Raw genomic sequence first — 14,653 nt, forward strand, 5'->3', positions numbered from 1 at the left:
TACCCAGACACTGATATCTTTGAAGGGCAGAGAGGGGTGGTGTGGGCTAAAGGGTAGGAGAGGAGGAGGGGACCATAAGCATCATCTAGGTCAAGGGTCATTAATGTATCATGAAGTGTGCCAATGGCCCTTAAAAAATAATCATATTGGTAATTTCTTTTAGGGACTCCATTCTAGGGAAGATACAATTCTTAATATGGAGAAAACTCACAAAGATGTTTATCAGATAACAACGAATTGTAAGCATTCTAACAAAAGGGGAAGGTTAAGCAAATTATAGTATAGTAGTCCCTCTTTTATCCATGGTTTTGCTTTCCATGGTTTCAGTTATCTGCAGTCAACCACCACCAGAAGCAGATGATCTTCCTTCTGACATTTCGTCACATGCCTGCATCATTCACCTGACTTCATCTCCTCACATAGGTATTTTATCGGCTCACATCATCACAAGAAGAACGGTGAGTACAGTACAGGCATATCTCATTTTATTGTGATCACTTTATTGCACTTTATGGATACTGAGGTTTTTACGAACTGAAGGTTTGCGGCAACCCTGCATGGAGCAAGTCTGTCAGCGCTGTTTTCCCAACAACAGTTGCTCACTTCGTCTCTCAGTGTTACATTTTGGTAATTCTTCAATGTTTCAAACTTTGTCATTATTGTTATGTTTGCTATGGTGATCTGTCATGAGTGATTGCAACTTATTGAAAGCTCAGATGATGATTAGCATTTTCTAGCAATAAAGTATTTTTTCATTAAGGTACGTACATTTTTTAGACATAATGCTATTCCACACTTAATAGACTAAAGCATAGTGTAAACATAATTTTATATGCACTGGGAAACCAAAAAGTTCATTTGACTCGCTTTATTGCAATATTCACTTTATTGTGGTAGTCTAGACTGAACCTGAAATATCTTCAAAGTATGCCTGTACAGGGCGCCGGGGTGGCTCAGTCGTTAAGCATCTGCCTTTGGCTCAGGTCATGATCCCAGGGTCCTGGGATGGAGCCCCGCGTTGGGCTCCCTGCTCAGTGGGGAGCCTGCTTCTCCCGTTCCTCTGACTTGTGCTCTCTCTCTCTCTCTCACTATCTCTGTCACTATTTCTGTCTCTCTCTCTCTCTCAAAAAAAAAAAAAAAAAAAAAACAGGTATGCCGGTACAATAAGGTATTTAGAGAGAGAGATATCACATTCACATGTTTTATTACAGTATATTGTTATAACTGTTTTATTTTATTTTATTATTATTGTTGCTAATCTCTTCCTGTGCCTAATTTATAAATTAAACTTTATGTATGTATATATAGGAAAAAATATGGTATATATAGGGTTCAATATGGCTTCAGGCATCCATGGTCTTGGAATGTATCCCCCAAGGATTAGGGAGGAGGCCCTACTGTATATCTGTAAGACAAGATGAAGAATAGTACCAGCATAGAAAATGCTGAGCGAAAAACAGAGTCAGGGTCAATTAACTATTATACTTACAACTACGCATTACATATATAAAATATAGATATAGAAAGACATAAATTCACAAATACTCTAAAAGTGGTTGTTGTCTTACAGTGATAGATTAATTGTTCCTTTTCCTTTTCTCTATGTCTGTATATGTAATGTATTTTTATATTGACTTTTTATATTACTATATAACATACTTATATTACTTCTTGACAAAACTAATAGAATCTGTTAAATAAAACTATGCTGCTGTCTAGTAAATACAACTGTGCAGTCTTTGGAAGATAAATCTTACCTTTTCTTTATTTGGCATACAAATAACTAGGTATTTGAAAACGAGAGGATTGAGTCTCAGTGCTAGAGTGAATGGGCATAGCAGAGTCAGAGAACATAGACAGAAATACCAATTGAAACACTTACACTCAGTTGATTTTTCTTGCATTGATTGCTTCAGTCTCAATCATGGTTTTTACTGCAGTCAACTTATTCTTTTGTTTTGAAGAAAGGAAAAAAGGAGGGGAAGAGGAATGGGAACTTTACATGATATGTATGCTAATAGTTTCCTAATTAGTTTCTCATTCTTTTGGATTCCCATAACCTGGATTCATACATTTATGTCTATACGTGTTGTACTTAACATTCATTTTTGCCGTTCTTTGCATATACTCCTATTGCACCTCAAAGTATATTGTGTCATCGGCTTGCCCGAAAACTTTGCTTAGAATCTTAACCTTAGCACATCTAGTTACTGTGATACATTCCCCATTAGTGCACTGTAACCACTGAAAAATATGCAAAATTTTCAACAAAAGTCTTGTCCGTTCATAAGTGTTTTTCTTTTCTATAAAAAAAAAAAATGCTTAGATCCTCATCACATGTCCTTTTATTTGACCACTTCTTCAAAATAACTTAATCTCTGATTATAGTTTGGATGCTGCAGGTCATCATTTTCCAAGATAACCATATTCCTACCCAGACATTTGCTTCCCTAAATCCTGCCCCGAGTTATTGTGAGGGATAATAAAATGTGAGTGAATAGCATCTCTTCTGAGATATTACTCAATCAGGTCTGATTCACATCTCCAAAAGTTGCTGGTTCTTTAATAAGAAACATTTGAAGTCCTTTGAGCCCAGATTCCCTGCCACCCCATATCTCCCCTCTTCCCCAGTGGGCAAGAGAAACGGGTAGGAGGACACCAGGAACTAGGTGGAGCTTCTAAAGGCACCACCTACCACGCAGCTGAGAAGCAGACAGAAACACCCCTACCCAGTTAATTTCAGGCTGCAGGCTCCAGCCTCTTAATGTCGATGTGGCAAAGCATTCATCTTTGTAGCTCTCCTTGGGGACTTCTTGAGACATATTCTTTAAATATATTTCCACTCAATAAAATGACCTCTCATTACTTTATTCAGATCCAAAGGTCACTTTTTAGACTTCATTTTTCTTTCTCTTTGCAATTTTGACACTGTTGACTTCTGCAAATTTTCTTTTTTGGTTTCCATATCACTGTGCATTTCTGACTTTTCTCCTACTTCTCTGGCTGCACTTCACTTTTATATTCTCTTTCTCTGCCCGCATCAGATACTACATTGTGCTCTCTGCCTCCTCTCTCTTCTGCTGCGTCTTCACATTGGATGAATGCCTGTTGCTGCACTTATACCGGTTTATACTAAAGGCCCCGTGGTTCTTCTTCCAGAGCTCTGGAATCTTACATCCAAGTGTAAACCTCTATTACTAAATATCTCTATTCTGCATCCCACAGGCATTTCACATCGAAAATTTTCAACCCTGGGCTCATTTACCACCTCCATCAGTATTTTTTATATTGATATCTGGCACTAAAAGCCATGTACTTGCTCAAGCTAAACATTTGGGCTCTCCTAGACCCCTTATTTCTTTACCAACAATATCTAATCAATTTTGAAGTGAAATTGATTCCATTTCTTAAATACCTTTGGAAACTACCCATATCTACCTATTCTTGGTACAGGCCCTCAAGCTCTCACAGCATGTCCTGATCTCCTTAGCCTCTAGCCTTTGTCCTGTTGGATTAGATATTTCCTAGGACCCAGAGCATTCTTCTACCCCAGAACTTTTTTGCAGTAACCATTTTTTAAAACTAAGACTATATCTTTTATCTCTGAATTCCCATTACCAAGCCCAATGCATGACACGTTGTAGATACCCAATATGGATTTGCTAAGTAAGTAAAATTTAATGGATTCCTACTTTTCTGCCCTATTTCTTTTGTTTAAATGAGACTTACCACAGCTTAAAGTTCCCTGGCTTACAAAGACATAATTTTTTCCAAGAATTAAATAAAAAAATAAATCCATCAACTCATCACTTGAAGAATCGCATCCACTTTTCCACACATATATAATGATATCTACTCAACTAGACACAGTAGAAGGTTGAGACATTTGAGAGGTTTTGGACCCTGCCAAATGTGTCTTCTAATTTGGTATTGTTAAAAGAAAATCCAACAATCACTCTTTTGAGTGAGATGACATACTCGCCAGACGAGATTCTCCTCATCTGTGTCTACAGTAGCTGCAGATGTGTCCGCCCTTCGAGGACGTTCTGGCCCTACTCCAGGCTCTTCCATCCTGCTGTATTTGCATCATGCCTATCCTAGACACGATAGAGAGATCTTTTCCTAGGATAAGTTGTGATAAAGATTAACACTCACTGATGAAAGTTGGCTACTGGGATTAGTCATTTTGTGTTAGGTGAGATGTGGAGGGGGAGGCAGAGTGATGAGAATGTCTAGCTCCAAAGTAAGGCTGAAAGAAAAACAGAAGATAATACACGCAGAAAGCATCCCTAAGTTAACCATAAGACATGAGTGAGGGCGCCTGGGTGGCTCAGTTGTTAAGCAACTGCCTTCGGCTCAGGTCATGGTCCCAGGGTCCTGGGATCGAGTCCCATATCGGGCTCTCTGCTCCGCGGGAAGCCTGCTTCTCCCTCTCCCACTCCCCCTTGCTTGTGTTCCCTCTCTCACTGTGTCTCTCTCTGTCAAATAAATAAATAAAATCTTTAAAAAAAAAAAAAAAGACATGAGTGAAAGGAAGTGCAACTAAAATATGTACAGTGTCACAATGTTTTGTTAAATCACTTCTGACTACACCTCAATTGAGAGGCAAAAATCAAACTGCTCAATAATCATCGAGGAATACTTAGTTAAATTTTGAAAGCTTATACTTTAAAAAACTTTATTATAAATATGAAAATATATGTACATATAATAAAAAACTTATATAAACATTTAACTTTGCAGAGAAACAATGATATCAAAATGTTTATAGTGCTTATTTCTTAGTGGGACTTTGGGTAATTCTTATTTTCTTTTTTACCATATTTTTTCTCCAAATTTTTAAATAACACCATTTTGCGCTCATTATAATGAAATGTTTCAAAAATCTAGATCTTTAAAAATACTTCAGAGGGCTGCCTGGGTGGCTCAAATGGTTAAAAATACATCAGAGACCACTGTGGTACAATCTTCAAGGTTTTCATGACAAATACTTCTTAATGGAGCCCACTAGAAGACATCCAGTAGGCTGTGATTACCCTCACTTGCAAGCCAGCAGCCACCGTGTATGAAAAAGCAAGTTATAGTGAAAGAAAAGAAAAGCACTAATTATTATGAACATAGATTTCAGAAGTCTTACAGTATCTCAACACAGTCATTCCCCAAATCACAGTTGTCAAAAGAAAAGCTTTTTAGACCACAGCTGTACATGAGATCAGGGGACCACGGTTATATTCTTTCCCTCAGTGTTGTTCAGCTGTGTAAATGTTGGATTTAACTAGAGTTGTGATTTTGACATGCACATATTCAAAACAAGGGAGTCAAAGGTGTATGCATGTGCTGATTATCATGGTTGACCATGGAAATTAAACTGGGTAAAGGGAGGAGAGAGGACCTCAAGGGAGTGTGGGTCCATAGAAAGGTGTTTGGATCAATGGATTATATAGGTCCCAGTGGGATTTTAGGTTTGTTGGATTTGGGAGAATAAAAGGGGACAAGATGGATGGTAGTGGACAGAAAGTGGGATACATGAATTTGAGAGTATGAAAGAGTTGTTGCTTTTGTTAATAACAAAGTCTAGGCAGTATGACCTTGAAAGTGAATGCCTGAGATTGAGTGAAGGACAAGATCTTCAGAAGAAAGGATTTCAAGAAACCAAGAGTCCCCGATCACTAAATAACTATTGAAATCTCCAAGAATAGGGGTTGTTTAGAGAGAGTAACAGGATCTAAATGCAGGATCTAAAATGTCCTAGGAGCTGGCAGATGACATTAACAATGAGGGGCAGAGGGTGATGACATAAGATTCAAAGATTGGGAAAAGGGTATACAGATTAAACAAGGAAGACAAAAGCAAGGTCCAAAAATGGCAATGATGAGGAGGCTGGTCATTTAGAACAAGTGGTTCTGAGGCTTAGGAGCATAAGTTGCCCCTTGAGAGATTTTTCAAGGTAGTTGAAAATGTAAAGCACTATGAAATGTAATGTATTGCTATTTCTAGCATATGAAAAAGTAGTAGTTATTGCGAACTCTTTTAGCAAAATATTTATATAAATAACCAGGGGGATTTCCTCTCTCTGGCAATCCCCAAAAGCAATAAATAGATTTTTTTTAAGTCACTGAGTGGAAGTTCAGAACTTCAGGACAAGATATCATTCAGAAAAGCTTTTAAGCAAAGTCTCTTTATTTTCTGCATAACAAAACTGTCAGATATTACCACCCCTGATAATTTAGACCTCTGATACTGCGGTTTCTAAAACGTCTAAGGAGAGATTTGAAAACCCTACCTACCTCTATTTAAGGGGATGGGAGGAGAGATTTGTCCCCTGTTAAGCACTTTGGACAGGATCTGGTCTTCCTTGATTGACATTTTCCTCCATGTGTTTCTAAAGTGATGGACAGTGATGACCAATTGTAACTTCTCCACTCTCCTTTGGGACTCAGGAATGTGAGTTTCCTCTGTTCTCTTACCTGGATGTTTCAAGTAGCAATCATGCAACAATGCCTATGTATGACATAATGCAGGAAATAAAGGGTAGAGATTATTCCTTATTCTATCCATTCTCTTCTTATAATAAAGTCCTCTGTGTTTAATATTTTTTTAAACTAGAAAGTTCTAAATTAGAAATGGATCAAAATCTATGAACACCAATTTTGGGTGTTTTCACATGAAGCTTTTGAATTAATTTCTTTTCCTAATTATATAGCTACACATAGTCATTATAGAGGTGAAAAGAAGGGGAAAATAATTGAAAAGTATTACTGAGAGCCAAGACTCTTAGTATTTTTGCATATTTTTTTCTGATTATGTTTCAGTCATTTTTAAAAATTGTGGTGAGGTTGGGCGCCTGGGTGGCTCAGTTGGTTAAGCAACTGCCTTCGGCTCGGGTCATGATCCTGGAGTCCCGGGATCGAGTCCCACATCGGGCTCCCTGCTCGGCAGGGAGTCTGCTTCTCCCTCTGACCCTCCTCCCTCTCATGCTCTCTGTCTCTCATTCTCTCTCTCTCTCAAATAAATAAATAAAATCTTTAAAAAAAATAAAAAAATAAAAAAAAAATAAAAATTGTGGTGAGGTGCACATAAAATTTGCCATCATAATCATTTTAAGTATAAAGTGGTACTAATTTAAATTCACACTGTTGTGCCTCCATCACTCCCATCTATCCATAGAATTCTTTTCATCTTGCAAGACTGAAACTCTGTACCATCAAACAATAACTTCTCATTCCTCCCTTCCCTCTCCCCTTGCAATCACCATTCTACTTTCTGTCCCTACGAATTTGACAACTCGAGGTACCTCATGTGAGTAGAATCATGCAGTATTTGTCTTTTAGTGACTGACTTATTTCACTTTGTATAAAGTCCTCAAATAGCATTTGTCAAAATTCCCTTTTTAAGGCTGAATAATATTGCATTGTATGTTTATACCACATTTTGTTTATTCATCTGTTGATGGATGCCTAAGTTCCTTCCACTTTTTGGCTACTATAAATAGTGCTGTTATGACCATGGTCTACAAATATCTCTGCAAGTTTCTGCTTACCGTTATTTTGGATATTTTCTCAGAAGTGGGATTCCTGGATCATATGATAATTCTATTTTTAATTTTTTGAGGAAATACCACGTGTTCCATAGCAGCTGTACCATTTTATATTCTCACCAACAGTGTGCTAAGATTCCAATTTTTCCACATCCTGGCCAATACTTTTTAATTTTGTTTTCTTTTTTTTTTTTTCCACAGTAGCCATCCTAGTGGGTGTGAAGTGGTTTCTCATTGTGATTTTTTATTTGCATTCCCTAATTATTAGTGATGTTGAGCATCTTTTCATGTGCTTATTGACCATTTGTATATCTTCTTTTGACAAATGTCTATTCAAGTCCTTTGCTATTTTCTAAATTATATTGTTTGTATTTTTATTGTTGAGTGGTAGGAATTCTTTATATGTTCTGGATATTAACTCCTTATCAGCTATATGCTTGGCAAACATTTTTTCCATTCCATGGATTTCCTTTTCACTCTGTTTAATATGACCTTTGATGCACAGAAGTTTTTAAATTTATGTAGTCCAATTTATTTGGGTTTTTGTTTGTTTGTTTGTTTGTTATCTGTGCCTTTGAGATCATACCCAAGAAATCGCTGCAAAATTCAGTATCCTAAAGATTTTCACCTGTTTTCTTCCAAGACTTTTATAGTTTTAGGCTCTATGTTTTTGAGTTAGTTTTTGCTTATGGTGTAAGGTAAGGGTCCAACTTTATTCTTTTGCACATGGATATCCAGTTTTTCCAATGTCATTTATTGAAAAGATTGTCTTTTCCCCCATCGAATGGTCTTGACATCCTTGTCAAAAATCATTTGACCATATATGTGAAGGTTTATTTCTGGGCTCTCTGTGCGACTTTATTGGTCTGGATGTCCGTCTTTATGCCAGTATCACACTGTTTTGATAAGTGTAGCTTTGTAGAAAGTTTTAGAATTAGGAAGTGCGAGATCTCCAACTTTGTTCTTCTTTTTCAAGATTGCTTAGGCTATTTGGATTTTATGAGATTTCATATGAATTTTAGGATGGATTTTTTTCTATTTCTGGAAAAAACATCATTGATCTTCATTGACTTTTTTTTTTAACATAGCAGTTATCACACTTTGTGAACAACATTATATTCTGCCTTTCTTCCTTAACATTATATTTATCTTATTAAAAATAAACATTACTTCTTGGGGCACCTGGGTGGCTTAGTCAGTTAAGTGACCGACTCTTGATTTCGTCGACTCAGTCATGATCGATCTCAGGGCTGTGAGATCAAGCCCCATGTCTGGCTCTGCACTGGGTGTGGAGTCTGCTTAGGATTCTGTCTCTCCTTCTCCCTCTGCCCCTCCCTCTCCCTCTCTAAAAAAATAAAAATAAATAAAAATAAATAAATAAACATAACTTATTTTAATTTAAACACTTCATAAACATACTTTACAATGACTACATAAAGGAAAACGTACAAATGGAAGTATAACTGAAAGATTAGAAAATTTTTTACCTCAAATTATGTGACTTGGGTATACTTTAGATACTATAAACATAAAAATGAGAAAAATTTGATTCAAGATTGTAATTCTTACATTATTTTTGACCAACTACAATTCTGGAATTCATTTATTTACTCAGCAAACATTACTGAGTCTTTATAGTTTTTGAAGCCCTGAAAACCTAGATATAAAGTAGATCTGATCTTCAACCCTCAGGGAAAGGGAACAAATACTAGAATTTAGTGAAAATCTAGTATGTGTCATGAGTTTTCACTTTCTATTTTAATGTTTGCATTAATCTTTTTTTAAAATTTTTTTTAAAGATTTTATTTATTTGTCAGAGAGAGAGAGCACGCACACACAAGTAGGGGGAGCAGCAGAGAGAGAAGCAGGCTCCCCGCTGAGCAAGGAGCCTGACGCTGGGCTCGATCCCAGGACCTGAGCCGAAGGCAGATGCTTAACCAACTGAGCCACCCAGGTGCCCCATTGTTTGCATTAATCTTATGGGGAAGTGATGTTAACCCCATTTAGAAATGGGAAAATAACGTTCATTTCAGAAAGGCTGAAACCACCTGTCGGAGGTGACACAGAGAGTGAGTGGGAGGGCTGGGATACAGCTCAGGGCTGACTGCTTCCAAAGCTCCTGCCCTTTTCACTCTACCGAGTTGCCTTTTGGCACTTATGACCTAGGACAAGAGACAATACATATAGCTAAGTGTAACATGAGCAAAACACTGTTATAGCAATATTGTGCTGGAAAAGAGTCAACCAAGGCTTTAGAGAATTTAAGACTTGCACACTGAGAATTTCGTTAGCTACAATGGGGAGGGCAGCATTCGTGGATTCATCCATTCACAAACCTGCATTGAGCTTCTACTGTGTGCCAGTCACACAGCTAGCTCCAGCTGTGCCCTGAAGATCTGAAAGAGAGTGAGCGTGACACTGACCACCCTCAGGAGTCAGTCTCTCGGGAGACAGGGAAGTAACTGATGAATGACAGAGCCCTGTGCCAAGCTCCGCCACGGAGTCGAATGCAGAGTGCTGGGGACAGGCTTCCGTGTACTAAAAGCAAGTGCACAGTGGCAGAGCCTGTGCGGTACGGCAGGTATGCTGAGCACAACAGACTGGACTCTCCATGCCAAGTTCAGATGCCTGCACTTCATCCGATAGGCAACAGCAAGCCAGCAGACATTTTTAAGCAGGGGAGTGACAAGGTTAAGTCTGCTTTTAAGAAGCTACCTGGCAGTGTGTGAAGTACAGAGTGTGGAAACGTGGGAAGAGACAGGGGCCAGGAAAACCAGTCTGGAGTCTAAGGGTGCCAACTAGAGATGGAGAGGACCCGGTACAGGCAACAACAGAAGAGACTGACAGAGTAGGGACCATATTTACAAGAAGAAGATGGCAGAATTCAGGGACCGTAGGATGTATAGCGAGAATAAGTTAGGAGTCAAGAGAACAGCATAAACAAAAGCTTCAGGTCATACATATGTTCAGAACCACTGCATTGTTTACAAGTGAAGGACTCGTTCAGCATTTCATAAGTAGGTAATGAATGCTCTTTGAAGATTTTATTTATCTATTTGACAGAGAGAGACACAGCAAGAGAGGGAACACAAGCAGGGGGAGTGGGAGAGGGAGAAGCAGGCTCCCCGCAGAGCAGGGAGCCCCATGCGGGGCTCGATCCCAGGACCCCGGGATCATGACCTGAGCCGAAGGCAGACGCTTAACGACTGAGCCACCCAGGCGCCCCGGTAATGAATGCTCTTTGAATTATCAGTATTCCTTTTATATATTTAGTCATTCTAAAATACTCTAATAGTGGGGCACCTGGGTGGCTCAGTCATTAAACGTCTGCCTTCGGCTCAGATCATGATCCCAGGGTCCTGGGATCGAGCCCTGCATCAGGGTCCCTACTCAGTGGGAAGCCTGCTTCTCCCTCTCCCACTCCCCCTGCTTGTGTTCCCTCTCTCACTGTGTCTCTCTCTGTCAAATAAATAAATAAAATCTTTAAAAAAAAGAAAAGTCTTTAAAAAAATAAAATAATAGTTTAATAGATTTTTTTCTCCCAAGCAGTTTACACATAGCCTGCTACGTTATTTATTCTTTTAATTCTGTTAGCAAAGTCTTCCTACATAGATAGTATAAGTGAAATTTTTGTCGTTGTTATATTGAAACATAGATTTTGAGAAAATGGATTAGTGAATTTTTTTTCTATAATGAAATTCAAAAGATTAATGGACTTTTTTTCTGAAATGGGGTTCAGAAAAGGTTATTGGTCAGGTAAATAATATGCAACACTATTTTAATGTTTCACAAAAGTTTTCCATTTTCTTAGGTCATTACTAAGTCTTGTAATTTATTTGGTTCTTTTTTGTTCTGTAGTGCCACATTTATTTTCATTAATAAGCAAAATATACATCTGGTTAAAAGTGGAATCTCTTGTGCCTGTGCTGTTATGTGTGACCAGATGAGGGCGGCAGTGAGGCACTAGAAAGAAGGAACAGGCCCTTAAATTGCAGAGACACTTAAGACCATCCTGTAAATGCCCTAAACATCTGTTGGGGCTGACATCTTAATTAATTGATTCATTTTCTGAGCTAGAGACTATGACATAAACATTGTCACAGAATTTTCAGAACATCAAATGATGTCCTTATAATGCAATAGAGTAATAAATTTGTGGGAATTTCTTTTAAGATTGATGACCATTAACACAGATGTATTCTGAAAATATTACATCAGTCTGAAGGGAAAAGATTAGAGGAAGGATTAAAAGTAAACATGTTGTTTCTTGTTAAAGAGTGTAGGCAGGGAATTTAATAGTTTACAAAGACAATAAAAGGAATCTTTTCTTTTTTTTTTTTTTTTTAAGATTTTATTTATTTATTTGGCAGAGAGAGACACAGTGAGAAAGGGAACACAAGCAGGGGGAGTGGGAGAGGGAGAAGCAGGCTTCCCTCAGAGCAGGAAGGGCTCGATTCCAGGACCCTGAGATCATGACCTGAACCGAAGGCAGACGCTTAACGACTGAGCCACCCAGACACCCTGGAATCTTATTTTCTTTGAACATTGCAGATACTCCTGAAATAAAAAGAAAAATTTCCAATTTATCAAATATATAGTAAGCAAAGCTTAGGATTAAGCAACTAAGAGAGGTTGCCCAGATTCAGTAAATATCTTCTTTTATGAACAATTACTAAAAACAAATATTTTTTGAGTACCTTATATGTGCTAGGAATTATTCCAGGCTATAGAAGGGAACAAAACAGACACATGGCCTGCCCTATTGGAGTATATATTATAGTGGGGAAGATAAACATTAAGCAAAACCCCAGATTAATTCATAGTTATAATTGAGAAAAAAATGGAGAGCAGTCTACCAGGTAAATTAGTTTAGGTTCATTCTCAAAATTGGAAATTAAATAAAATTGAAAATAGGACTTAAGAACAACTCATTTCAAGTTCTTAATACCTATTTATATTATGTATTTCCTTTAACAATAAATAAAATGGATAAGGGGGAATTTACATATTAATAAAAATAACATTGCAAAAGAGTATTTGGGTAGTTGATATACATCAATAAAACACTGCCAATTGAAGTGTCATAAAATGCCACAAGCCTTCTCTGGCTGCCCAAACTTGATTAAACACCATGTCAGTCATCAGGCTGGCCCCAGCTGCAACTGAGAATCTGTCCTCATTTGATCCACTCTAAATCCCAGGTCCCAAACCTGGAAAACACTTGTGTAAATAGAATCCCCTACCTCCTCTTTTTCATTCATCTTCATTGGCATCTCTGACATCCCGGATTCCCAGTTTGCCCAAGCTATGAGCCCACTTGTAGGCTCTCCAGCCTCTCTCTGAGCCTGGACCCCTTGGCTCAAAAGGTTATCTATAGTTTTAAAGGCACCTTCAACTTTTGTTATATTCCTTCCCTCCACTGTATACACTTTCCAGATGTGGATTGACTGACACAGCCCCTCAGCTGACTCTGATGGGATCCATTACTGATGAACCACGGCTGGGCCCTCACTGATTCTTCTATTCGTCCTTAATTGGCTGTCTTTCTAATTCTCTACAGCCCCTGTTTCAATTCAGGATCCCCCTTTTCAAGCTGAACTTACTCCTGCCATACTACCTCCTGGAACTCCATCTGTTTGACTTAGGACACTGGGTTATCCATGGTGAACTCTCAAGTTTTCTCCTTCCCTTCTGCCTCAGAGAGACACTGTTCTACCTTGTATCTAAGCCTCCTCCTTCTGAGTTCTTAAACCAACCCCTTTTTAACTTCTTTTGTGATTTTTCTCATTCATATTCCCTCTCATCTTTTTTCTTTTCTTTTGTTTCTTTGTTTGTTTGTTTGTTTGTTTGTTTGTTTGTTTTTCTTTCTTTGCCTTCTGACATCTTCTTGGCCTACACACATGTTCAAGTCTAATGATTCTTATGAAATGTTCATTTCCCCTGAGACTCTATTCCATCTTTCTCCTTCCCTTAACAGCAGTGCTTCTCAAAGTAGTAGTCTGTATTTATGCCTTTCACTTCCTTGTTTAACACTTTTCCATCCATTTCTTCTGGTCAGCCCTCTTCTGAAATGTCTACTTACATGATCAACGAGAACTTTCCAATCACCTGATCTAGCCACCTCTTCCTAGTGGCTACTCTGGGGCTTCCTGTGGAACTTGTTGCCCAGTGTCATGTCTCCACTCTTCTTGGTTCTCACATTTCTAGCTGTTTCTTTGGAGGCCATTATTTCACTATCTGGCTCCCGGGTAGAGGCATTCTCTAGAAGGCCATGTCTCCTTTATATCCTACCTTTGCTTCTTTTAATCTAGTGCAGTGGCTTCTATTATTGCCCACCCCCATGTGGATGAACCCCAAATTCCTCTCCAGTCCTAATCTCTCTCCTTAGTCTGACTCACATTTCCCACCTCTTATAGAGAGCTTCATTTCTCTACAAGATTCATGGGTACATCAAACAGAACTGATCTGAACTCATCATCTCTCGGTGGTGCTCCATGCACCCTGGATTACCTGCCTGCTAACTCTAATCATGATCTGCAAGGTCCTTCTGTGCCTTTGCTCTTGCTGTGTTCCCATCCCAACCCATCTGTCTGAAATGCATCTCTTTGTACCACTTTCCTTGTTCCCCAGACCCTGCCTCTTCCATTTTCTCCATTTGTTGGAGTCCTACCCATCCTTCAGTTTAGCTCATATTTGGCCTTCTTAAACAAACACTAACTTAACTCTCCCCTTCCCCATTTTTCATCCATTCTTTCCTTGGAAGTCAACTATACCTGATCCCCCTCACTCTTGTATTTGAGATACACATTTGTGTTTGTCATCCCCATTAAACCCTGAGGCCTAAAAGTGCTGGGACTGTGCCTTATTTATCTTTATATCCCCTGCAGGACCTGACACGTAGCAGAAACCCTAGAAATTTTGGTTAATTTGCATTGTTGGAAAGAAAGCGTCACAAACCTTAAATTTTTTTTTAAGATTTTATTTATTTATTTGACAGAGAGAGCGCACAAGTAGGCAGAATGGCAGGCAGAGGGAGAGGGAGAAGCAGGCTCCCCTCTACGCAGGGAGCCTGACACGAGGCTTGATCCCAGGACACTGAGATCATGACCTTAGCTG

The 14,653-nt window shown here is 38.6% G+C and overlaps 1 protein-coding gene across 1 annotated transcript in view; it reads left to right on the top strand.

The window, feature by feature from the left end:
• Positions 1–14,653, top strand: part of ALPK1 (alpha kinase 1) — a 116,573-nt gene that overhangs the window by 3,935 nt on the left and 97,985 nt on the right. Inside the window, exon 2 of the mRNA XM_032401017.1 lies at positions 328–458. The gene's annotated coding sequence lies outside the window, so the exon portion shown is untranslated. The remainder of the gene's footprint in view (positions 1–327; positions 459–14,653) is intronic.

This window comes from Phoca vitulina, unplaced genomic scaffold (genome assembly GCF_004348235.1).
Source record: "Phoca vitulina isolate PV1807 unplaced genomic scaffold, GSC_HSeal_1.0 scaffold3, whole genome shotgun sequence".
NCBI lineage: Eukaryota > Metazoa > Chordata > Mammalia > Carnivora > Phocidae > Phoca > Phoca vitulina.